General features: G+C 36.7%; 1 long non-coding RNA gene across 1 annotated transcript in view; it reads left to right on the top strand.

Annotated features, from left to right (window-relative positions):
* LOC122436613 overlaps window positions 1-14918 on the top strand; it is a 141462-nt gene extending 126544 nt beyond the window's left edge. Inside the window, exon 5 of the long non-coding RNA XR_006268048.1 lies at window positions 14670-14918. This is a non-coding gene — a long non-coding RNA (uncharacterized LOC122436613). The remainder of the gene's footprint in view (window positions 1-14669) is intronic.
* Window positions 14919-27570: the final 12652 nt, after the last annotated feature.

The raw sequence follows: 27570 nt of genomic DNA, 5'->3' as shown, positions 1-27570 counted from the left end.
CTGTAAAACTTTTGGTTTCTCCACCAAATTTGAATAAGAGCCTTGCTGAGTAAAGGTTTTTCCCTTGGTTATAGGTCTTTCCCTTCCATCGCTCTTAATATATCATCCCTGCAGACTTTCAGCTAAACTGTCAGCTGGTAACCTTATAAAGTTCCTTTGTATGTAAATTTACTTTTCCCTTCCTGCTTTTAAAATTCTTTTTTATCTTTAATTTTTGTGATTTTAATTGTAATGTGTGTTGATGTGACCCTCTTTGAGTTGATACTGCTTGAGACTTTAAGTTTCCTGGACCTGGGTATCTGTTGCCTTTCAGGTTAGTGATGCTTTAGCAATTAATTCTTCAGATATTTTCTCTGCTCTTCCCTCTCTTCTCCTTCTGGAACCTCTTTAATATGAATGTTAGAATGTTAGTATACTTGATGTTTTCTCAGAGGTCTCATACTATCTGCATTTTTTATTTATATTTTTCTTTCTTCTTTTCAGCGATTTCCACTCCTCTATCTTCCAGCTCACTGATCTGTTCCTCCTTATCATCTAATTTACTTTTAATTCCTACTAGTGTATTTCTTATTTCAGTTATTGTATTCCTCACCTATTTTTAGTTCTTTATACTTTCTAATTCTTTGTTTATAACGTCTAACTTCTTGATCTCTTTATCCAATCTTCTGAGGTCTTTGAACCTCTTTACAGTCGTTATCTTGAATTCTTTATAGGGTAAATTCCTTATCTCCACTTCATTTAGTTGTTCTTCTGGGGTTTTATGTTATTCCTTTGGAATATATTCCACTGTTCCCTCATTTTGCCTAATTTGCTGTTTTTATTTATATATATTTGGTAGATGAGTTATGCTTTCTGACCTTGGAGAAGTGGCCTTTTGTAGGAGACCGGCTATGAAACTCAGCAATGCACTGCTCTCCTTTCACCTGATAGTATGCTCCTGGGGGTGCCCCCAGTACGGGCTGCATGGGTCCTTCTGTGGCAGGCTGACTACTGTGGGTGGTATGGTAGGTGTGACTGGTCCCTAGTCAGGGAGGTTGCCGAGAAATGCCTTGTGCAGAGGCTGCTGGCCTTAGGAAGGCAAGGTCAGGCCACAAGGAGGCTGGCTGCAGGGCCACAGGGGTTTGTGGGACTAGCGCTACCCTACTGGTGTATAGAGCTGTGTTCTGAGTAGGTGAGTGTGGGGTCTGAGGTCACAAACCTAGTGCTAACCTGCTGGCAGGCAAGGCCAGGTCCTGACCTGGCTGGCTGCATGCTTTATGCTGCTCTAAAGCTTATGTTGACCAGCAGACATGTGGGGTTAAATCTTGGAGTGGCCAGTTCAGGGGCCCAAGGTGTTCTGTTTCATGATTCCTTATTTATACATTTAGTTGTAGAAGTCTTTCTGTATTCTTCTGGTCTTTCTTATCAGTAGTTGTTCTGTAATGGTTGTAATTTTGGTGTTCCATGCGAGGAGGTGAGCTCAGGGTTTTCAAACTGTGCCATCTTGGCCATTCGCCCTCTAAGATTAGTATACTCTTTTAAACACACTCAATCTCCAAAATAAAACAATTGGTCACTCTTTGTCAGATTTCCAATTAAAAAAATATATATATAGGCTATAAAATGTATGAGACCTTAAGATAGTGACATTATACCTCTTTTTATCCCAAACAGGTCTTATCAGAGTATCTCATATACTAAGGAGGCTTACCAAATGGACAAACTGATTTAATCATTTTCCTATCTGTGAATTGTTATCAGCATAAATAAAATCTCTGTTCTTCACTTTCTTTGTCCTATGTTCTAAAAATTTAGTAAGTGATCAAAGAGTGTGCTAGGTGATACTATAGTTTGAGTCAGTGCATTTCTACCAAATGCACAAACTCAAATGTAGTCAAATTCAAGCACACGTACTCATAAAAGGGATGAGAGAGTAATAGAGACAGAGATAGAGAATTAAACAGCATGAACAGTTCACTTGTCATTCTACTCACTGAGCATATGCCCCAGAGTGAGCATGAGATGGAAAATGGGATTCTGTCTTTTCCTCTGCTGAGTTCACTTCCCACGCGTCTCTTTTAGTGATCATCTTGCTGCAGCTCTGAGTATTCTAGTTTTTAAAGATGTGTATTGCATATAATACGCTTCCTAAATTCAATGCAATTACTTCATCTGGTGCTCAACCAAAAAAGAAAAATCTATCTGTTCCCAAGCTAGAAAGAAAAATTGGCTGTACTGGACTTATTGAGACACAGTATATCAGTTTCAAACTTGGCATTTTCCTAAGATATTTTCAAGGGCAAGTTTGCCTGTACTCAACTTTTGCTTTACCTGCTGACTCTAAACATTATGCCCACTTAAGATGCCACTCTACAGCATGGCACTCCACTGTACCCTGAAAACACTTTGACTTTGACATTTAATGTATTTTATGCAAGGTATTCTTTATTCACAACTGATGATTTTTTTAAAATATCTAAATTGCCTGCCATGATTTATAAACACTTTTATAAGCACTATTATAGATAATAAATATAAGGGGGGGGTCACAAAAAGGACAAACTTTAGTACAAAGGTCACACACATGTGCCCAGAGGGGTCTTAAAGGGAACAAGTGGAGAATCCTAGACTTCACAGGGTATGAGGTCTGGAGAGGCCTGGAGAGGTAGAACAGGAGGGGCTCCAACCCACTGTTTCAATGCTGGAATGGAGGTTCAGTGTTGCCATTTTTTTTATCAGAAACTGAAAGTACGGATTTATATAGGAAAGACATCCAAGGGCTTTTAACAATAATAGCAAATCCTGTGGGTTAAGACCACAAGGCCACAACAAACAAGATCCACTTGTCTAACTTAACCTAATGACCATCTATTTGCAATCTTTTCACTATCATACCTTTATCACAAATAAGTGGCTTTTTATGTAAAAATATAGCCATCTGAGCCCATGCAGTGCTTAATTAACATTCTGCGATTAAATAATGTATGGTTTTCTTTCTATTGGGCAATTATGACATTTTGCTGAATCAGGGAAAATGCAATTTTCAGTTTGCTTGAGAAAAAGTATTTAATACCTCTCAGCATATAAGAACATTTTAGCATGATGCCAAGTTTGTACCTAGAGTTCTTTCTTTCTTTTGATTAATGAGAAGTGTTTCCAGTTACCTATTTACCTATGAATTAAGGAATAAATTAAATAGTTCCCTACACCTGTAAGACAAGTTGGACTTATTCTTTATGGGATCATCATACTAGATTATCATCATACACACCTGCAAACAAAATGATGGTTTTTCTATCTCAAAGAAAATCTGGTAGCCTCAACATTAGACCTTCCATATGAATCAGGAAATTATTACCATAGGATGCATTTCTAAGAGGGGAGTACAGGACTCTAACAATATAGTGTTGGCAGAAAATTGTCTGACTCTGGTATACACAGCATCTAAAGCCACAGCTTGGAGGTGGAACCCTTACATTATTATTCCATACCTACCAAACCTATTTGCTCATTTATGTAATTGTTCTTGGAGCACAGAAACCATCAGAGGGGAATAAGTTCAGGAAGGCAAATTATACTTCCTAGGGTTATAAGAGATGTGGCGCTCAATAGAGTGGAATTACTTCTCCAGTAAAATAAATCAGAGGGCTTCCCAAACTTGTTAAACCTCTAATCATAAATGATGTTTACATTTCCTGTTGGTTTCTAGTTTTACATCCAACATAGGGCGAGGAAAAATATCCAAACCCATTCCAGAAATGAAAGGCAAAATCTGTCTAACAATTTGATGGGCCCAAGTAGTTTGGTCCCAGAGATTATAAATCTGCCTCTTATATCAGTCTTTCTGACTAGCACGTTTTAAAACTGCATGCAAAATAGTTCAATTAAAACTATTGCTTGTGTAACTATTCTAGTAATGTAAAGGTCTATTACAGTATAACTTTGAAAACAAATAAGAGTTTAAATACAGGAAATTTCTCCTATAGATCTAGAATGAACTCTCATAAATGGAGATGCAGAACGCAGCATTAATCCTGTTGGGGCAGCACATATCCATCTATCACTTCTCCATCAAACTGTGGAAACTGCCAATTTTTTCTTATAGGAAATATAGGGGTATTGATTGATATTGACTTATTTTGATATTCAAAATGGTTGTTATTCTGTGTTTGTGTCAATGTCAAGAGAAGAGTGTACACTTTCATGACCAGCAACAGGGAACATTCCCCTCCCCCAACATTTAGGAGCAGCCATCTCTAACAAAGAAATGCTTAATTACAGCCCTATGTCACACCTATTTTAATTTTTAATTTTTTTTCAAATGATTATTTATAGTTCATACACAAGAGCTGTTTGAACAAACGTCTGCATTTTAATTTCACAAGTTCAGAGTTCTATGCTGTGTTTTTTTTTTCAAATCTTCAGAGATACCCAATGCTGGTGGGTTTCAAAGATACAAACTAATCTGCACAGTTGGGGTGCTATATGTCATCCAAAGATCATGAAATTAATGAGGTCAACTTTAAAGGAGCCAAATTTTCTTGAACTGGTTTAATTTGAGCAAAGGGACTCGTTTTCATGTAGTCTTAAAACATTTTTATTAGAACTATTTAATTTTATGACATTGGTCCAAAGAGTTTGCTAAAAGTCAGGGGAAATCTCCCATATTTCTTCTCTCCCTTTCTCTCTCTCGGCTATCCATCTGTCTGTCTGTCTCTCTCTCTCTCTCTCTTACTCTCCTATTCTCCTTATATTGAAATAGATTCTGATTTATTTATTTACCTACAGTCCTTTTCACCTACAGTACTCAGATTTAAAGGGCATTTAAAGATTTAAGATGAGTTTTGAATCTTAAAATCATGAACACCACTGTAAACTTTGAGTACATCTCTACATGTTCATCTGTTGCCGAAAGTTATTTTAGAAGTTCCTACTAAGTGGGTAAAAAAATTTCACCTCTTTCAATGTTAAACAAAATAACTATTATTTCTAACAGGTATCATAAGACATGGGCCTCCCTGGTGTCTCAGCATTAAAGAATCCGCCTGCAATGCAGGAGACCTGGGTTCGATCCCTGGGTCAGGAAGATCCCCTGGAGGAGGGCATGGCAACTACTCCATTATTCTTTGCTGGAGAAGCCCATGGAGACAGGAGCCTGGCAGGCTGTGGTCCATAGGATTGCAAAGGGTCAAACACAACTGAAGTGACTGAGCATAGCCCAGCACACAGCACATCGTAAGACACGGGTTTTAAATTCATTTCCATAAATTGGAAGAGAAAAATTCTTCAGTTCTCTTGTCATTAATGCTGAGCTAGTCTCTCATGGAGCTCTAATGAAATGACTAATAAGAAAGTCATTTGGAATAATGATAATAAAAATACACCATCATAAGCCTGGCCTTTCAGTTGCCCAAACTCCTTGACTGCTGTTATTCTACTGGTAAATCAATCAAAAGTGTCTAAGCGCCTACTACGATTGTGGGCGCTGGGAAATAAAATAGGCAACATTGTCCTTACCCTGAACTGATTTAAAATCTCATTAGCAAAATACAATACATACAAATACATATACACACACATATACACTCAAGCTTGTGAAAAGTCACATATGTGTGCTTAAAAATCATAGTTAATATATTGTATTGTGTGGGACTGACACCACGTGTTATATAAGGGAGAGAATATTTTTAGCTGAGTAATTGGAGACGAATTCACAGGAGGTAGTGTATGACTGGCTTTGATGTTTGGGTAGAATTTCATTAAGTATGGAGCAGCATGTGCATGTGTACTCTGGATTTGGTGGGAGAGAGGGGGCAGTTTCCTCCAGAAAAAGGAACCAAAGGTATTAGACTGTACTATCCACTTTAAGAGGACAATGAGGATGTAGCCTGGATGATCCAGGGTGCACGGAAATGTGGATTTTTAGTTATTAATTAATTTAAAATGTTAAAAGACTTTTGAGTGAGAGAATATTAGGTACAAGGTATAATTCTTTGATGTTTAATTTCCACAGTATTATAAAGAATATATTAAATATTCCTATTCAGGGGCCAAACTTTGACTTGCAATACATTAAATACAAGATGATTAGGAGCTGGATCAGAATGGTAGCAATATAAACAGGAAGAAAAAGTCTAAGATAGGCATTTTATTTCAAAGACACTCATGTCCCTTGAGTCAGTGATGCTATCTAACCATTTTACCCTCTGCTGCCCCTATCTACTTTTGTCTTCAACCTTTCCCATCATCAGAGTCTTATAATAGCCGTAGAGGAGGTTGAAGGAATAAATAAAGACCTCATGACTGAAAGGCTTAACACCAGAGAGAATACTCTACCACTTCTTAATTTACCTTAAAAAGTGTATTTTTTAACAAATATTTTTAACGGTATACTATTTGTCACACACTGTGCAAGTCCATGGTCGTTCAACGAGGTTTGCAAGCTTCGGAGGAAGATAGATAAATAGATAGATATGAAATATCCAACACATATCTATTAATTATAGGTATTTATAGAAAAAACATTCTAAATGTATGGACATATATGCATATTGTTGTTTTTCAGTCAGTAAGTCTTGTCCAACTCTTTGAGACCCCAAGAACTATAGCCGTCCATGCTCCTCTGTCCATGGGATTCTCTAGGCAAGAATACTGGAGTGGGCTGCCATTTCCTTCTCCAGGAGATCTTCCCAGACCAAAGATAGAATCCACATCTCCTGCACTGACAGTGGAATCTTTATCACTGAGCCATCAAGGAAGCTCCACATACGCATAATACATGTGTATATTATACTATACATAAAATACACATACATGTAATTTAAATATGTATGTTTTTGTTTTTGTTGTTGTTCAGTCACTAGTTGTGTCTGACTCTTTGTGACCCCAGGGACTACAGCACCGCAGGCAACACCCTCCTTCACTATTTCCCAGAGTTTGCTCAGATTCATGTTCCTTGAGTCAGTGATACTATCTAACCATCTTCTCCTCTGTCACCCCTTTCTGTTTTTGTTTTCAATCTTTCCCATCATCAGGGTCTTTTTCAATGAGTTGATTCATCCCATCAGGTGGCCAGAGTATTGGAGTTTCAGCAATAGGCCTTGCAATGAATATTCAGGGTTGATCTCCTTTAGGACTGACTGGTTCGATCTCACTGCAGTTCACGGGACTCTCGAGAGTCTTCCCCAGCACCAGTTCAAAAGTATCAGTTCCTCAGCTCAGCTGTCATGATGGTTCAACTCTCACGTCTGTACACAGCTACTGGGAAAACCACAGCTTAGACTATACAGGCCTTTGTTGGCAAAGTAATGTCTCTCTGCTGTCTAGGTTTGTCATAGCTTTTCTTCCAAGGAGCACGCATCTTTTAATTTCATGGCTGAAGTCACCATCCATAGTGATTTTGGAGTCCAAGAAAATAAAATCTGTCACTGTTTCCACTTTTTCCCTTTCTATTTGCCAAGAAGTGATGGGACAGAATGCTATGATCTTAGTTTATCGAATGTCAAGTTTCAAGCCAGCTTTTCCACTTTCCTCTTTCACTCACATCAAGGGGCTTTTTAGTTCCTCTTCATTTTCTGCCATCACAGTATTATTATCTGCATATCTGAGGTTGTTGATATTTCCCCCAGCAATCTTGATTTAGGTTGTAATTCATCCAGCCTGGCATTTCACATTATGTACTCAGGATAGAAGTTAAATAAGCAGGGTGACAATATACAGCCTTGTCATACTCCTTTCCCAATTTTGAATCAGTCAGTTTTTCTATGTGTGGTTCTAACTGTCGCCTGTTGAACCACATACAGGTTTCTCAGGAGACAAGTAAGGTGGTGTGCTATTCCCATCTCTTCAAGAATTTTCCACAGTTCGCTATGATCCACGCAGTAAAAGGCTCTAAGGTAGTCAATGAAACAGCAGTCAATGTTTTTATGGAATTCCCTTGCTTCCTCTATGACCCAATGAATGTTGGCAATTTGACCTCTGGTTCCTCTATCTTTTCTAAGCCCAGCCTGTACACCTTGAAGCTCTCGGTTCACATACTGCTAAAGCCTAGCTTGAAGGATTTTGAGAATAACCTTGATAGCATGTGAAATGAGTGCAACTGTAATATGGTAGTTTCAACATTCTTTGGCATTGTCCTTCTTTGGTATTGGAATGAAGACTAACATTTTTCAGGTCCTGTGGCCACTTATGAGTTTTCCAAACTTGCTGACCTATTGAGTGCAGCAGCCTAAGAGCATCAGTTTTTAGAATTTTAAATAGCTCAGCTGGAATTCCATCACTTCCAACTAGTTTTGTTTGTAGTAATGCTTCCCCGGTGGCTCAGTAGGTAAAGAATTTGTCTGCAATTTGGGAGATGTAGGTTCAATCCCCGAGTTGGGAAGATCCTCTGGAGGAGGGCATGGCAACCCACTCCGTATTCTTGCCTGGAGAATCCCCATAGATAGAGTCTAGTGAGCTGCAGTCCATGGGGTCGCAAAGAGTTGGACACAACAGAGCGATTAAACACAAGCACAATAATGCTTCCTAAGGCCAATATGACTTCACACTCCAAGATGTCTAGCCTTAAGCGAATGACAACACCATCGTGGTTATCAGGGTCATTGAGAACTTTCTTGCATAGTTCTTTGTGTACTCTTTCCACATCTTAATCTCTTCTGCTTCTGTTAGGTCCTTACTGTTTCTGTCCTTTATCATACCCATCCTTGTCTGAAATATTCTCTTGATATCTCCAATTTTCTTTAAAAGATTTCTAGCTTTTCCCATTCTATTGTTCCTCTCTATTTCTTTGTATTGTTCATTTAAGAAGACCTCCTTATCTCTCCTTGCTATTCTCTGGAAGTCTGCATTTAGTTGGGTATATCTTTCCCATCCTTCCTTAATGTTTGCTTCTCTTCTTTGCTCAGCTATTTGTAAAGCTTCTTCAGACAACCATTTTGCCTTCTTGCATTACCTTTTTTTTTTTTTTTTTTGAGATGGTTTTGTTTACTGCCTCCTATATGATGTTACAAACTTCTGTCCATAGATTGTCAGGCATTCTGCCTACCAGATCTAGTCCCTTGAATCTATTCGTAACCCCCATTGTAAGGGATTTGAGTTAGGTCATACCTGAATGGCCTAGTGGTTTTCCCTATTTTCTTAAATTTAAGCCTGAGTTTTGTGATAAGGAGCTCATGATCTGAGCCACAGCCAGGTCCAGGTCTTCTTTTTACCGATTGCATAGAGCTTCTCTATCTTTGAATGCAAAGAACATAATCAATCTGATTTTGGTACTGACCATCTGGTGATACCCATGTTTAGAATCATCTCTTGGGTTGTTGGAAAAGGGTGTTTGCTATGACTAGTGTATTCTCTTGACAAAACTCTGTTAGCCTTTGCCTTATTTCATTTTTCACTCCAAGGTCAAACTTGCTGGTTATTCTGGGTATCTCTTGACTTACTAGTTTTGTATTCCAATCCCCTATGATGGAAAGGGTTTCTTTTTTTGGTGTTAGTTCTAGAAGGTGTTGTAAGTCTTCATAGAAATGGTCAATTTGAGCTTCTTTGGCATCAGTGTTTGGGGCATAGATTTGGATTATTGTGATGTTGAATGGTTTGCCTTGGAAACAAACCAAGATCATTTTGTCATTTTTGAGACTGCACCCAAATACTGCATTTCAGACTCTTTGACTATGAGAGGGTCCCCATTTCTTCTTAGGGACTCTTGCCCACAGAAGTAGATACCATGGTCATCTGAATCAAATCCATCCATTCCCATCCATCGTAGTTTACTGATTCCTCAGATGTTGAAGTTCAGTCTTGCCATCTGCTTGACTCTGCCCAATTTTCCTTGATTCTTGGACCTAACATTCCAGGTTCCTATGAAGTATTGTTCTTTAGAGTGTCAGACTTTAATTTCACCACTAGACACACCCACAACCTAGCATCATTCCTGCTTTGGCCCAGCTGCTTCATTCTTTCTGGAGCTATTAGTAATTGCCCTCCAATCTTCCCCAGTAGCATATTAGACACCTTCCAACCTGGATGGGGGGGTGGGGAGCACATCTCCCAGTGTCATGTCTTTTTGCCTTTTCGTACTGTCCATGGTGTCCTCCAAGAAAGAACACTTCAGTGGGCTGCCATTTCTGCCTCTAGTGGACCATGTTTTGTCAAAACTCCCCACTATGACCCATCTATCTTGGCTGGCCCTTCAGGGCATGGCTCATAGCTTCACTGAATTATGCAAGCCCCTTCACCATGGTAAGGCTACAGTCTATGATGATGGAAAATATGTATTTTATTATACATATACTCATTAAGTGCATACCCACACTTATGAGATGAAGACTGATGTTAATCAAATAAATGATATATTAATTATAGTCAAATGATAAATATATAATTTTGAACTCTGATAAGGCTTATAAAAGAAATGGAGGAAGCTATGCATGCATGCAACAAGAAGACCTGTATGAGTTGGGATGGTTTGAGGAAGTTTCTCTGAGGAAGTGATTTTAACTAGGCAAATGATAAAAGAGTATTCCTAAGAACAAGAATAGTGTGGGTCCTGCTTGGGAAGGGGAAATTATTAGTTCATTTCTGAACAAGTTGAGTTTGATGCTCCTTTGAGACATTCAATTGGGAATATTGAATCATTACATAGAAGTACAGGTCTGACACTCAGAGGAACAGTCTAGGCTGCAGATCTAAATGTGAAAGTCCCTAGCAAAGAGATGAGTCATAGATATGGATAAAAACCACTAGGAAGAAAATTTACAGTAAGAGGCTTACAGGACTTAGAGCAAGCCTGGAAATCTGCAATGTTCAGAAGGGAAGCAAAGGAGGATATACTTGCCCAGGAGACTAAGAAGCTGATGGTTGGGGGGTGGGGGGAATGTGGAGGATATAGTGTGAGAGAATTAAGAGAGGGATTGTTTCCTGCTGGAAGTGGTTAACATCTTTGAAAACTGCTTTGTGGACAAAGGAGTTGAAGCCTGAAAAAAACCTCCTATTGGATTTAATTACATGAAGGGCATTGTTGGCCTTGATGAAAGTAGTTTTAGGAGGAGGAGAAGGAACAAAAGCCAATTATTGTTGGATACGAACTGAGTGGGAGGTGAGAAAGTAGACAGCTAGGTTTGAAACATTTGGCAGTTAACAGACTTAATAAAATCAACTTTTTGAAAGGAAGAATAAGGTTTCCTTGTTCTTGTTACTTTAATGTGTGTGTCTGTATATGTGTATGTTGTTAGTTTTTAAGGAAATAACAAGTCAGTTTTAACCAACTTGAATTTGGGAGGATGGCAGAAACTTTATAAAGTTTCAAACATCTATAGAGGAGCACCAAGGTTCAAGAAAGAAGACAGAGCTGGAAAAATGAATTAGGTCATCATCTCAAGACGAGTCATGGCTCCAGGAAGGCTTTAGTGAGAAGAGAAAAGCATAGAGAAAAACTAAGAACTCAGAGCCAGTCTTAGCGAAATTCTCCATTTAGGAAAAGAAGCTAGAAGTGAATCTGGAGCCTAGAAATGAAGAAATGTAAAAACAGTCCAAGGAAGAGACAGAACAATAAGGTTGAAACCAAATGAGCGATAAGATTTTAAAAGAACGAAGACTTCCAAAATATGTAGAAATTCTTAATTGCGCCATTTGTAATTACTAACACTTAAGAACTATTTATTCAAGCCAATTTTTTTTTTAAATTTGAATGTTTTTAAATTGTGATGACACACCCCCCTGCTTTTTTTTATCCAGTGTGGGTTTTTCAAAACAAAAATTATGATAAAAGTAAAAAGTCAAGTAGTGATGAGAGGCTAAATAGAAAATAAAATATTATTCTGAATCTCCCAACCAAAAAGAATCATCATTACCTTTAGGTAAGATTAATTTCTGGCATCTCAATGTTCTTACATAGATGGAAGATAATAAATAAGGATATATGGAATTAGAGCTAGATGCTGGAGAACTTGTTATCTGAAGAGACCTATCTGGTTAGATTCTTAGCCAGCTAGGTATAAATAGTTATAACTGCTTTAAGTAATAATTTTGGAAGAATGGAATCACATCATATGAACTGTTTTAATACAAATATAAAATTATTTTCATTTGAATTTAAGAAAAAGAAACAAGTGGGAATAAAATGCTAGAATTTACCTAATTGTTTCTTCTATGGAGAGGTATTAGTTCCTAAAAGAGCTTGCTTATCTGAATATAGAAAAATGTTTTAAAATTTGTAATATTCGTATTTTAACTACAAGTTTCAAATTTACACAAATCTATTGACTTTCCTTCACGATAGATGAATAAATTAGTGTTAGACAGTTTCCTATCTCCTTTTTTATATGTTCCATGATTCTTATTTTTCTCCCTTGCCTACTTGATAGCATTTAAATTCTGCCCTTTAGCTATATGCTACTCTCTAGTCATAATTTTATATCTTAACCAATTCAGAACTTAAATTCTCTTTCTTTTGACATGTTTCTCTATTTTTCAGTTTCATCTTGATTCATCTTCTGGCCAGCAAGATCCAGGCAGCAGTTTGGGGCCTTATTTATTTATTTATTTATTTAAACAATGTTTTCTTTGTTGCATTCCCTAACTTCTTCTGAGTATAAAGTGGTCTGCTAATTGCCTTTCATACTAAGAGGTCAACTAGACTGAGTATAAAATCTTGGACCACACCATCTTTTTCTCAAAAGTTTTAAAACATATGTATTGTCTTCTGGTCTTTGGTTCTCTTTAAAATAAGCTTGAGGATAGTCTGATATTTAATCTGTTTCCTCCCATGTTGTTTATATGATTATTTCCTTGATACTGATATTTAGCAATTTCACCAAATGTGTATCATCTTTTCTAAAGACACAAAATACCCTTTTTAGCTGTAAATTAAAGTCTTTTTTCAGGACTCTTTCTTATATTAGAATGCTTTTTTCCTTTCTGATCTCTTCTTCAAGAACACAAAGTATGCATCAGTAAGATATCTTCTGCATTCTCTATATCTTCTTCATTACTATTTTTGTATCTTTGTTATTTCACATTTAATTTTGTGTGTTTTTTCCCATTATACCCACTATATCTTTGTGCTTTAAGTTACTTCTATTATATTTTAAATTGCTTCACAATATGGCTTTGCTTCCAGTGTGTTATATTTGTTTCTTACATTTCTTTTCTGAGGACTAGCAGCTGGCCACTGTGACCCTGTGGACTGTAGCCTGCCAGGTTCTTCTGACCATGGGATTCCCCAGGCAAGAATACTGGAATAGATTGCCATGCCCTCCTCCAGGGGATCTTCACAACCCAGGGATTGAACCCACGTCTCTTATGTCTCCTGCACTGGCAGGCGGGTTCTTCACCAACACTTATGTATAGTGTTATAGATATATATGTGACACTTCTTTGAGAATAGGAGAAGTTATTTATTTAAATTTGTCCTGTGTATTTTTAGGTAAGGATGTTTACTTTGCTACCATTTGCTTATATCCATTTCCACCTTTTTTCCTCACAGTTTATGTGTTGGTTTCTAAGTTTTACTCAAATTTGAATGAGGCTAGCTGCCTGCTGAACACTCATGTATAGGAGGGTTGGGGAGAAGGCGCTATAGGATAGGTAAGTCCAGAGTCTAAATGGAAATGTGTGCTCTCAGATACTCTCATATCACTTCAGTTATTTCCCTTTTCCTAAGGGCATGACTCCCCTCCGTGTGCAAGTAGTGATCGTGACTCACAGAAAATCCTTTAATGTCGAGTGTTCCCCGAGCAGCTGCCTCCGCTCCCGACATCACCTCTGGCACTCACTCTTGCAAAGAGCTCTAGGCTGCGGTCAATAGCAATAGGGAGCGTCTGTTTAGTTTCTCCTTCGGTGCCACCTCCTGCCGTTCTGTGCTATTAAACAAATTCTACAGGGAGGTTCTGTGCTTTTCTGCAGTCACTACACCCCCTGGATCTTGTCATCTTGAATCAAACAATCATCAGCTATGCCCTTCTGGAGTGTAACTTTTACTTTTGGAAAAAATCGATATCCATCAATGTTCAAGAAGGCATACATTGGCTCTCAGATGCTGCCCTGTTTAGAACCAGATTTCACATCATTTGCTGGGTGTGTAAACAGTTAGTAGTTGGAGATTACAGTCATCTTTTTTATTTCATTTTAACCAGTTTTTTTCTTTTTAAAATTTCTAGTCATTGTTTTTGACGGATTTAAGAAAGGAAAAGAATAGCAACCCTGTTATCTTAAACTGAAGTTCATGTGCATTAATTTTAAAATCCTGGGACAATGCAGCTCTTTAATAGTTGTGCAAAGAGAGGATATACTATTGTGATTCCTCAAAGAGTTTAATGGGTTGCAAAAAATTGCAATTGCAGGAAAGGAAACTCTCCATTTTGAAATTTGGATCTTTACGGTATATAGAAAAAATAAAGAAAAAGATTGGCCTAAGTGTAGAGGTAAAAGTTATTCTGGCATCATTAAATGTAAGAGAATTTCAGATGGATTATTTCTAACATGATACCTGTGAACCTTTATAGACGTGGACCCTTTCACCTACTTGATTTTAAGTGCTGGTCCTAACACTACCTATTTCATGTTACAAGGAGGAAAAAAAGAAGTTTCTGCCTGAAAGATGCTATCCTTTACAATGCATTTTCTCCCCCAACCTGACCCTGTGGTGAAGTCAAAATGACAAATTTGTGACATCATAATAATTTTTTTTTCTCCAGGAACAAACTGTGAAGCCATTAACACAGGATGGTGACTTCACTGCAGGATCAAACAGAGCAGCTGGCTAGAGAGGAAAAAGGGAGCGTTCTTTTTCAAACACACATATATCTTCAATAACAACCAGGGAAATTCAGAAAATTACTGTCAAAGTAAATTGCATTTTGTATAAATGCCGTCTCCTTTCAAGTTTGCCCCAGCCTGCTCATGCCTCTTTATTTAGTGGAGTTGCCCTTTTCTCCTAAGAGACCTTTAACAAAATCTCCTTTTATATTTCATGTATCATTAAAATGACTTAAATGAGTTGGAATGGGATACGCCTGACATTTATTTTTAATTATTTACATAAATAAAGAGGTGTTCTTACTTTATACCTACTGCAGTTCTGAAAATACATTTTACTAAGTGGATTTAATGCTCATGTGAGTATAAAGCACTCAACAGGCAATACCTATTCAGTTTTTTGTTCACTAGGCCCGAAGTGTGGGTTTTGATCCAAACGAAGTCCCACCAGGTGATTGTGTTACTTCATATCATTGTTCTTATCTCTATTTGTATCTGTGAATGATGAGTGAAAGATAAAGTCTCTTCACTTGAGAGATAAGGTTAATATATATGAAAAATTAAACACACTGCAAGGAAGTATGAATAATACTGAATTAACAATACAGACCTCACATGTCAAGCATTCAGAGGAGAATGCAATGATTGTGAAAGCCATGAGAACTTGGGAGTCTAGGCTCTGGAGCTGGACCACTCAAGCATCAAATCTCAACGCTCCAATTTAACTGCTATGTGACTTCACTTCTCAAAGCTTCCGGGTCCTTAGTCATAAAATTGGAGAAAATGATACCACCCTCACAGGGCAAGGTAAGGTATACGGGAAAGGTAAATGGTGACCTATGGACAGCACACAGCAAAGTGCGAGGCATAGTGAGCGTCTTCAGTGAATGCAAAATGAGCAGCAGTTTTCAGATGGGATTAACAAAGGAAGTCAGGCTTTAGAACTTGAAGTAAAACAAGATTTATAAGGCAGAAGTAAGAAATAGATTAGCCAACCTGAAATTTGGGAGTCACAGAAAAGAGTAAAGAAAGATGGGTTTAAAGAAGCACATTGGTGTCAAATGGTAGAAAATATTGAATTCAGGCTACATTTAGGGTGAAATCTTTATTATTCATTCAATAATTTTATTGAAAACATTATTTGCCAGTCATCTAATAACTGAGGATATACTAATACATAAAATGGATAAATTCCTATCTTCATGGAGCTTACACTGAGCAAAGGAAAGATATTGATGGCTGTGAACAAGGATGTAATGTGATACAACTTATATTTTAGAAATATTGATTAGATGGTCATAATGAGAAGAAATGAGAGCATGTTGGAACTAAACTTTTTTTCTGTAATGCTATTGCAATGACTCAAAATGATAGGAAAAGAATCAGGATTAGACCAGAGGCAGGGAGAATGGAAAGATTTGACAAAGGTTCCAAAGAAAAAATCTCACAAGAATTAGAAACTCACTGAATGTGAAAACACAGAGAAGTTCAAACAGGATCCTGTTCTTATCTTACATGCGTTCAAACATTCAAGTGAAAATTCAGCAGATAAATTCCATGGGAGATTTGTGACTTTGTCTTCTCTGTTTTCTTAGCAATGACAGTTGGAGATATGAATGGATAAAATCTTTGAAGGAGATGTAAAGAGATCAGAGAAAAGTTAGAGAAAACTATCAAATCCTTAGATCTTCTACAAAGGGAAGAAAGTAAATCAGAATAGGAAACAGAAAAGAAGTAAAAATATAAACCTAATGCCGGAGGAACAGTGTTGTGATGAAGGAAGTAGTCAAATGCCTTCAGTGTACCAAACCATCAAGAAAACTGAGGACCGAGAAAGTACTGTTGAAGTGCAAATGAAGGGGTCATCTGAAGCCATTTCAACAAGCAATCTCCTTGGGGTGGTGAAAGAAATCATTAGTTGGTAGGAAACGGAGGCAATAATTAGACCCCACTCATTCAATAAGTTTGGCATTAAAAAACAAAAAGAAGGTGAAGTGTCTCTAGTATCAAGCAGGTGAGTTAGTCACTCCCCCTTTCCACTCCAGATGTTAACTATAATCCCAAATAGTCATTTCAGAAGTGCCTGCTTTGATTACTAGGAAAACTGAATGAACAGGCGTTAAGTGGCTGAATGCCAGTTCACCAACACTTCAGGAGAAGAATGCATTTAGATGATTCCAAGTAATTGCATTATCTTTGCAGTCACAGCAGGTAATCAATGTTTTAAATATTACACAAAATTCTGAAGCCCTGAAGCCCTTAGATAGGAACTCTAAGACAAAGAGTCAGAGAACTTCTGCCTGCTCTGTGCTGAAATGCTCCCATCTGTACAGAGCTCTAACAGACTGTCTCCCCAATCATGTACAGATTTACGGATGAGCTCCTTTATTGCCAGACATCTTTTCTTCTTGAAGATGACAGAAACCTATAGCTGTCAATCGCTAATAAACATAGTTTCCTTGCATTACAATCCACACTACAATGTGTTTTCCTTGTAAAATCCCAAGGGTAAAAGAAAAAAAAGATATATATTTACATCCAGCTGCAGTAAAGCTGTCAAACATCTAAGCTGATTTGTCTCTCTATCTCATGTCTGAATTAGCACATAGTGCTGGGGCACTTATGTCTGCCAAGGTGAAGCCAGAGAAACATGCCACCCTTATCTTTTTCAACCCATATTATCACAATGCAGGCACAAGCAGGCTGGTTTCTTCAAATCTGCGTTTTTTGATTAGACACTACCTATATCATCACCTCTTCTGAAAAGCCCTTCACTCAGCACTAATGATGGAGGATTGGAGATCCTGAGAGATGATCCATCCATCAAGTCTCTGAATACTCATAATGCCAGACATTTTTTAAGGTATCAAGATTTATGTACTTCTGGGTCTCACGGAGAAAGACAAGCTGACTTTTCCTATTTTTAGAATTTTGTATTGTAACAACAAAAAAACCTTAGAGTGCTTGTCTTTGCCCACTTTAATTTCTTCTCATATTATTAGCTATGAATTCCTTCTAACTTATAGAAGGGACAAATTTCCATTTTACAAAGTTATTAATTAGTCACAGATTCAAACTTGTTATACTGGAGCCAAAGGGAAATCACTGCCCACACTGGCTGTGAGTGTGCTCTCTGCCACTCAGTCATGTGTGACTCTTTGTAACCCATGGGCAGTCACCCTCAAGGCTCCTCCATCCGTGGAATTTTCCAGGCAAGAATACTGGAGTAGGTTGCCATTTCCCATTCCAGGGGATCTTCCCAACCCAGAGAGCAAATCCTCGTCTCTTATGTCTCTAGTATTGGTAGGTGGATTCTTTATCACCACGCCACCCGGGGAGCCTGCCCACACTGGTTGTTGGCCTTTTAAAAAAGGAATAGAAGCCATCACAAGTGTCCATATTGCCATGAATATTTTAAAGGGAAATAGTAGAAATGTATCTATGATATTTTTCAAGGAAAATACTAAATAGTTCAAAGTTAATTTTGAAAAACTAATGCCCTGTAGACAACATATGAAAGAAAAGCAAAACACATCAGAGACATGGCTATTCCTTCAAGGAGCTTACAGTTTTAAGAAAAGGAAAACTTGCATATGTGAGGCAGCTAGATAATGACAAAACAATATAAAATGATAATTTGATGTTTTAATTTTCCTTGTTTAGGGGAAATGAAACAACCGAATGTCTACAACATCATGGGAAGAAATTATTTTTGAGTCCCAGTTGAGGAGGTAATAGGCATGAATATCTTAGGGATGTTTCGGATGTGGTAGAGACAGAATTCTTTCTAGAAATTAATGATGTATTATGATAATAATGTGAGTGCTTTGTGGAATTGGGCCCATTTTAGAAATGGTGACACAGAAAGAATCATCAGGAAGAAATTCCGGATAGAGACACAATATGACAAAGACTCTAGAAGACAGCATTTTAGAAATGACTTGATAAAGATGCTGAAAAGTTTTGAGAGAATTTACCACTTCAGAAGGCTTTTCTGATTTCTTTCAACAGAATCATTTTTCCTAATCTTGGTTACACATTAGAATCACTTGTGGAGATTTAAATACTATCAATGTCTCAGGTACAGCTATCGGTACTTTTTAATTATTTTCCAGGTGTTCATTACCTGCAGCCAAAGTGGACTACACTGTTTACTGTTGAACACATGAGACAGGGATAACAAGAAGTACTTACTGTATGCATTTATATGAGAAAAACAAGGTTGAAAAGCCAAAATGACCTAAGTTAAAATAAGGCTGTATAGCTATATCATGACAGATGCTGACAGGGAACCTACCTCTGAGCTTTTAGAAGAGGTTTGTGCTGCTTTTTGACATTAGAAACATCTTGAGTATCAGACAACTTGTGAAAATGATCTTTGAGGTAGATGAATTTATTCATGTGGGCATGCTGAGCAAGGGTGCCTGGGAACAGGAGCATAAGGTAGGAACCTTCTGTAACATTCTGGGGATGCAGGGATGCTTGCAGATCTATATAAGCATGGTTAACTCATAAGCGAGGACATATATGATTTCATGGTAACATCTCCAAATTTGGAACATTAAGGAAAAACATTAAAAGCCCACAATTACACTCTTTTTATAAGTCTTCTGACTTCTTCTAATTAATGGTCAGCTTCAACTTGGTGGTGATGACTGACTATACAAATCAAACCTGAAATCACTACCGTAGGTCAATGGGTTGTAATTAAATTTGAAACATCTCTGGCCCATGATGAAAATGCAATACCTTCTGGTTGATTAGATACCTGGAAATGTCTGTTAGATAAAAATTCTGTCTCATAAATCATTAGGAAAAGAATGAGTCATACTTACATGCATAAATATTGCTTAATCTCAACACAGAACTCTGTGCATTATTAATTAATAACATGTGTTGCTCATAAACTACTTTTAATGCTTGTTATCAAGTATAATAGTTGACCTTGAATAGATCTCTCCTTTACAAAGCTTTAAAAATGATGTGCTCTGAATGTAAATGAATTTAACAGGTAAGGGGGCTGTATTTGTATGTGTGCATTCTGAAAAACACAGACTTACAGTTTCGTGAGGAAATACTTTATTCTGGTAGAGACTGAATTTGTTTAATATGAAAATTCCATACTTGGTCAGATATTTAATCTGTTCAGCTCAGAATCTAGTCCCTGATAAAAAAACAATATCAAATAAATGTATTATGAAAGAGATATCATTGACCAAGACCTTGTTATTCACTTGAAATCATCCATAGCTTCTTTTAGAAAATTATTATGGATCTATGAGCTATGATTTAAAATCTAAGATTTGAAACACATAATTTTATTTGCTGGTATGCAGCTATTTTTTATTATTATTTTGAATATGTATAAATCTTCTAGGGAAATGAGTTTCATTATTTCACCATAAGCTTGCTACCTGCTGTGTCAAGCAGTACTTCCATTTATTTGAAATGTTTGAAATGTTACGAGTGCTAATAGTTAATCACTTGATGTATAAGGACAGATACCCAATTGAAACACCCACAGTAAAGCAAGTTCAGAAAATGATATTATGCAAAATACACAAGAATTACAACTTTCTAGAACCTTAAAGGAATTAGATATTCTGAACTGCTGAGTTTTCCAGATAGCGAAAATCTACTTCTTTAAGAAAAAAATAAACAAAAATAAACTTTTTAAGAGTTGCAAATGTAATACCTGCAGGAGTCACGCAGGTAGAGCATGCCTAAAGGAGATGGCAGCTACTAAGCTCCAATTATTTGTTTGCTCTGCTTGTTTTTATGCTAATAGGATTTGTGGAACTTGAGGTGTATACAATAAAATGCATATATCATAATTACATAGTTCAACATTAGCAAATGTGTATAATCTAACAATGTTTAAAATAAATAATATTTCCATCAGCCCATAAATTTTTCTTTCAGTTAATTTCTCTGCCACTCTCCCCAAATACAATCTCTAATTTCTAGCATCATAAGCTAATGTTTTTTATTATTTAATGACATTATATCTAGAATCACATAGGATATGCTTTTTATGCCTGGCTTTTTTTGCTCCATGTAATGTATTTGAGATCCATCCATGTGGTTACACATCAGTAATTTGTTTTTATTTTTATAATTGTTGAGTAAATTCCATTGTATACCACAGTTTGTTACTACATCCTGTTGATGGGCATTTGAGTTGTTTCCAGATTAAAGGTATTACAGTTAAAGTTGCTATGACCGTTATTAAATAAACCTTTTTCTGGGCACATATACTTAATGCTTTTGGTTCAATTAGGAGTGGAATTTCTGGACCACGTTTTAGATTTATGATTAACTTTATAATAACATTTCAGTTTTCTAAAGGGAAGACCATACTATTAATCCCATTGGCAATCCCATTATGAGTGTTGCCATAGAGTTGATGGTTGAACAGTGAGACTGTGGGTTCAGTATCACCACATTTTTTAATTCTTCCAAGAAATTGAGAGATTCTGATTTTAAGTGCAAGTTTCTGATTTTTAAATATTGTCCGGTAATTCAGTTGTTTCAAATAAATTTACATACCAAAATATTCAACAGCCAGATTGTTCCTGCATTACACCAATTTGACATTTCTGATATATTGCATACTTCCTTATATTCTTAAATAGAGTAACCTAAACAGATCCAATTATTTCTTGATGACTTAGACTATTTATAAATATCAATTATTCTTCTATATTATTATAATCTTGGATTTCACCAGAATCTATGGAGATACAAATTTTGTCTCAATACAAAGTAGCCCCCAAAGGTCTAAGATTTGTTCTTGTACATCACTTCTGTTTTTTGTAATTTTTCTATCTTCAGTGTTGTCATCAAGCCATTTGCTAAATTCTTGATGATATAGATATAATTATTCTTCCTATTCCTAATGTATTGCTTCCTAGTCTCCTTAGCAGGAATCTAGACAATGACTTTTTCTTAAAGAACTATATATTGAAATAAGGACAAATAAACTTTGAGTAAAGGTCTGAAAGACAATTCTGTAAGTAAAGTGTGAGAATTGGGGACATAGATTTTGTGACATCAATTTTTTTGCTTAGAGTGGCCTGTTTATTTCCTGGTGCTAAGCCATCTTCCAGAGAGAGGAGTTTGCCAAATTGCTGAATTTGTAGATAGCTAAAGTATAAGTCTTATATCAATAATGGATTTCATCCAAGGACAAAGACACAAACAGAGACTAATAGGTAGAAGAATAAGATGTTCTCATAATATAAGTTTCTTCAGGAGAAAAAGTATCTCCTAAAAAAATTAAAAAAAAAAAAAAGTATCTCCATCCATTTACAGCATCATTATACAACAGAATAGGTGGCTCAGACAGTAAAGAATCCACCTGCAATGCGGGAGACCTGGCTTCGATCCCTGGGTTGGGAAGATGCCCTAGAGGAGGGCATGGCAACCCACTCCAGTATTCTTCCCTGGATAATCTCATGGACAGAGGAGCCTGGCAGGCTATAGCCCATGGGGTCGCAAAGAGTTGGACACGACTGAGCGACTAAGCATAGCACATTGTGAATATTTATAGAGGCTGACATGAACCACTGGTTTTCAAATGACTATTAAATATTTTTTGGAAGTGCAGAAAATGCACCCAATTCCTGGCTTAATTTTGAAGCAATAATAACAAGGATAATTGAGTGTTTACTACATGGTTGGCACCATCTAAGCATTTTACATACATTATCATATCTGATCCTCATTCATCCACTGATTATAGTTATTATTATCAGATCTGTATTTTAACTGAGGAAACTACAGCCCAGACACATTAGTAAATCGACCAGCTCACCCAGTTATTAGATGACAGGAGCAGAAATTGAATGCAGGAAGTTTTCTTATACAACCTATATTGTCCACAATGTTAATTACACATTTCTGTGTCTACATTTTTTCTCTTCTATGTTGAAATTTTAAGAAAATAATTAATTTAATTAATGCCATATTTGCAATTACTTTAATAACTTTCAATAAATCACTGTCACAATTCCCTGCATCCTACTATAAACTATCAGAAATCACTACTGAATGAGCAGCATATTCTGAATAGACTATATTTTAACAAGCCTCTTTATTAAAGGACAAAATTGTTAAGTCAAAGTGCTTGTCTGCATAATAGATACCTTTGAGGTATTATAAAGAAGGCTGTGAATGATCCATTCCATTTATTTCCACAGCCATATTTGCAATATATTCACAAGTAGGCACTGACTACATACTTAGAAAATCAAGTGATTTATATCCTAGGTACTTTAAAACAATAAAAAAAAATAATTAGCTTTCTGCTAGAAAGAAAAGAATCTGTGCAATTGTATGTAGACACAGTACAAGCTGCATAGTGTTTCCTTGTTCTAAATAATTAATCACACATCTCTCAAAATGCTCCACCTTATTGATTTACTAGGAAGGCTTTTCCATGTTTGCTTGCTAGTTCACAAAGCCCTGCTGCTCTGACAACTATAATTAGGAATGAGTAGGGTTTCTAAATTTGAAATATTATTTGTGTGACAATTAACTTTTAGTATAAATGAGTGAGTGGGTTTGAATATGCTCTTAAAAAAAATACTGCTACAAGAATACAAAATACAGGACCTTTGAATGTAGACGCTCCCCGCACATAATCCAACTGAAACTCACCCCTCTTCCACTTTCTCTAGAATTGGAAAGATCAGCCCGAGGGATGCTCCTTGTTTGGAAAGACAGCCTCTGCTGATAGGCTTTCAATACTCATCTTAGGTTCAACCAGGCCTTGACAGGAACCTGGTCATGGAGCAGCGGGGTTCCCATTACTCATTCTGCTCTTCACTGGGTTACTGCAAAGTGCTAGACACTGTACTAGCTTCCTTGAACACAAACATGAATAAAGAACATTTTCATGTTTCCCTAATGGCCTAGCAATCTCCTCTCCCCACAGGAATCACTGTTCTCCCCTAGATTGCTAAAAATACCTCAAATTTCATTTTTTTTCCTTAAATTAAAATACAGACAACAATGCATTTGGGAGACTTTGGGTTTGGATATATGTTTAAAACACTCATTTAGCAGAGTGCCTATTAAAACTTGCTCTGATATCTTGACCTAATAGTCATTTTTATTTGTTTGTCAGTATGAGCTTTCAAATTGTTGTTACTGGGCAAAAGATTAAATAGGAATAGAAGATTCTGGTAAATCATGGCATTATCACTTAACAGAGAAGTAAGGTTTACAGATAAAATATTTAAGATAAGTAGATATCACATTAAGAGTCTCAGTGACTTACAAAATCCAAAATTTGTTTTCTGAAGACCTCTGTTTATACCAATACGAACACATATAGAAATACAGAAGGCATGACAGTTTTAGCTCATTCATTATCTAAAGCAATTGCCATTAATAGAAACAGTCTTTGAGGTTGTTCACTATTTGACAGTATATTTTGACTAAGCATTCAGTGTTAGTGATAATTAAGCAAATTTAAGCACATCAAAAACTTTCAGATCTACCAGGAGTTCCTTTAGAGGTTTAAAGATACTCTGTTGAAAGAAGACAAGGCCCTGTCTTCCTATCTCAAACAGGGACCCATCAGATCCCCTCAGCAAAAATCCTGAGAAAATTAATTGTATGTGAGTGATATTATAAGAATGTTTTGGTACCATTTCACTGAGATTAATAAATTCTCTGTGGGGCTGCTCAAGTTTTAAATGCATTTCAATTTTATGCAGAAAATGAATGATACCATTCTTCTCCTCAAGGACAAAAGAAAATGGGATATGAATTAACACATAATGGTTTTATAACATCTGAAAGGAATAACTTCCTTAGAGAAGCAACTGATAATTATTGGAATGGATTATGGAAATTTGTTTTTCTCGAGGTGCCAGACTTGTGGCCTGTGGACTGAATCTGCCCATCAGACACATTCCTCTTTGCTTGCACCATATTTTAAAACATTAAGAGATGCCATGTGAAAATCTAGATTTCACGCTTCTATTGAATGATCTGGCAACTCTGTGCACAGAGAGCTCCCTGACCGCAGTCAGCTGGAGCTGAGCAGTGGTTGTCCCTATAAACTGGACAGGCTGTCTCCAGTTAACCTTGATCCCTTCCATTTCCTATTACCTGCTTCATACATTTATTTTACCTGCTTGCCCTTCCTAGGTAGCTGTTTTTAATCCCTATTTCATTCATTCATCCTAGTTAGTCATAATGTACTATATTTCTCCTTCTGAAGTTCCAAAAATATATTCATTCCCTCTCCTCTTTAATCTTGACTAAATGTAGAGAATGCAGCAGAAATGCATTCAAAGGTTTCAGTCTCCAAGAAATTAGAAAACAGACAACTCAAGACAAATAGCCTCCTTATAGTTCAAAAACTCTGGAAAACCATACATGTTAACACATTCAGCTTAGGAGCATTCAGTAAGTGTCCTCTGAGAAGAGAATATGGGTAAGAAGGTATTTTCTCCATTCCCACCCTCATATCCAAAGCTGGATACAAATGAACACAAGGTGAAATCTTACAATCTCTCAAGGCCAGATCTTCTCAAGTACCATATCACTCTTTAGTTGGAGTCAGATAATCCTTATTTGAAAAAGCAAAGAAATTAAATACTTCCCACAAAGAATCCTTTCCAGGAACAATCATAGCTCTGCACTACGATGCAGATCCCGATTCTGGGTAAAACTTCTATCATTCTAACATTCAAGTTCAGGAAGTCAAAAGGAACAGAAATGCTAGCACAGAACCAAAGCTACTTCTGGCATAGATGGCTCCAGGTAGCAGTATACCTAGTGTATTTGACATCAGGAGTGGATCATTTTTAACACCTCCTCCTCTACAATACAAAAATATACCAGTTATAGTCATCAAAGAAAAGGAATACTTATGATAGTCAATGGAGAAATACAGATGAGAACTTTGTCTCATCACTTCATGGCAAGTAGATGGGGAAACAATGGAAACAGTGACAAATCACTATGGACAATGACTGCAGCCATGAAATTAAAAGATGCTTGCTCCTTGGAAGAAAAGCTATGACCAATATAGACAGCATGTTAAAAAGCAGAGATATCAACTTTGCTGACAAAGGTCCATATAGACAAAGCTATGGTTTTTCCAGTAGTCGTGTATGGATGTGAGAGTTGGACCATAAAGAAAGCTGAGTGCCAAAGAATTGATGCTTTCAAACTGTGGTGCTTGAGAAGACTCTTGAGAGTCCCTTAGACTGCAAGGAAATCAAACCAGTCAATCCTAAAGGAAATCAGTCCTGAATATTCATTGGAAGGACTGATGCTGAAGCTGAAACTCCAGTACTTTGGCCACCTGATGGGAAGAACTGACTCATTAGAAAAGACCCTGATGCTGGAAAAGATTGGGAGAAGAAGGGGGCAACAGAGGATGAGATGGTTGGATGGCATCATTGACTCGATGGACATGAGTTTGGGCAAACTCTAGGATATAGTGAAGGACAGGGAAATCTGGCATGCTGCAGTCCATGGGGTTGCAAAGAGTCTGACACAACTGAACAACTGAACAACAGCAATATGTAAAATTATGTCAGTTAAAATAATTTCAAAATTAAAATTAAATACTACAGTGCAAAGAAGTAATGGATTAACACTTTCAATTACTCTAATTTTTTTAAAAGGTGAAAAAACATATATTTAATGTTAGTCTGTAGCAGTAGTAGATACTAATATTATAGTGTCCATTAAGTGGGTTTTAATAAAATCAAAACACTTGCACATAATTTACCACCGACATAAATTTTATTTTCTTGATTCATTTTTTTATCTTTAAAACATGGCTAATAATTTTAAAATAATAAACAATTTTAAAATGCATTGTTTGCACTTCATAAAATATTTCATAATATGGACTAAAATTTGCACTTTCCAAAAATATTACACCTTACAGTTTGTTTTCTCTTTCACTGTATTAAATTTTTAAACAAATAAAATAACAATGAAATATCACCTCACACCGGTCAGAATGGCTATCATCAAAGGGAATGCAAATAATAAATGTTGTTAGGGATATGGAGAAAAGGGAAACTTTATACACTGTTGGTGGGGTGTAAATTGGCCTAACCCCTGTGGAAAACAATACAGAGACTTCTCAAAAAACTAAGAAATGAACTACTATATGATCCAGCAATTCTACTCCATGGTATATGTATGAAAAAAACAAAACAAACAAACAAAAAAAAAACAAAACACCACTTTGAAAAGACATAAGCACCTCAATGTTCATAGCAGCATTATTTACAATTGCCAAGGTATGAAAGCAACCTAAGTGTCCATCTACAAATGAATGGATAAAGGAGACGTGAGAACCACAGACAAACACACACACACACACACACACATATGCACACACACACACAGACACGTACGCACGCACACACACATGCACATGCGCACACACAGACACGCACGCACACACACACGAACACACATGCACACACACACATGCACACACACGCACACACATGCACACACATGCACAATGAAATACTACTCAGTCAAAGAAGAGTAAAATTTTGACATTTGCAGCAACATGAACGTACTTGGAAGATATTAATGCTAAGTGAAATGAGTCAGACAGACAAATACTGTATGATATCATATATATGTGGAAACTTAAAAATACAACAAACTCATGAATGAAACAAAAATTAATCAGATTCACAGATACAGAGAACACACTAGTGGTTACTTATGTGAAGAGGGAAGAGGGAGGGGCAATATGATGGTAGGAGAAGAAAACAGGTTTTTACGGGATTTTATGAAACCATGCTTGTGAAACTTTTGAAAATTGTAAAGCACTATAGAAGT

This window comes from Cervus canadensis, chromosome 2 (genome assembly GCF_019320065.1).
Source record: "Cervus canadensis isolate Bull #8, Minnesota chromosome 2, ASM1932006v1, whole genome shotgun sequence".
Lineage (NCBI taxonomy): Eukaryota > Metazoa > Chordata > Mammalia > Artiodactyla > Cervidae > Cervus > Cervus canadensis.
Note: the sequence above shows the minus strand (reverse complement) of the source record. Positions and strands in the feature narration are given on the sequence as shown.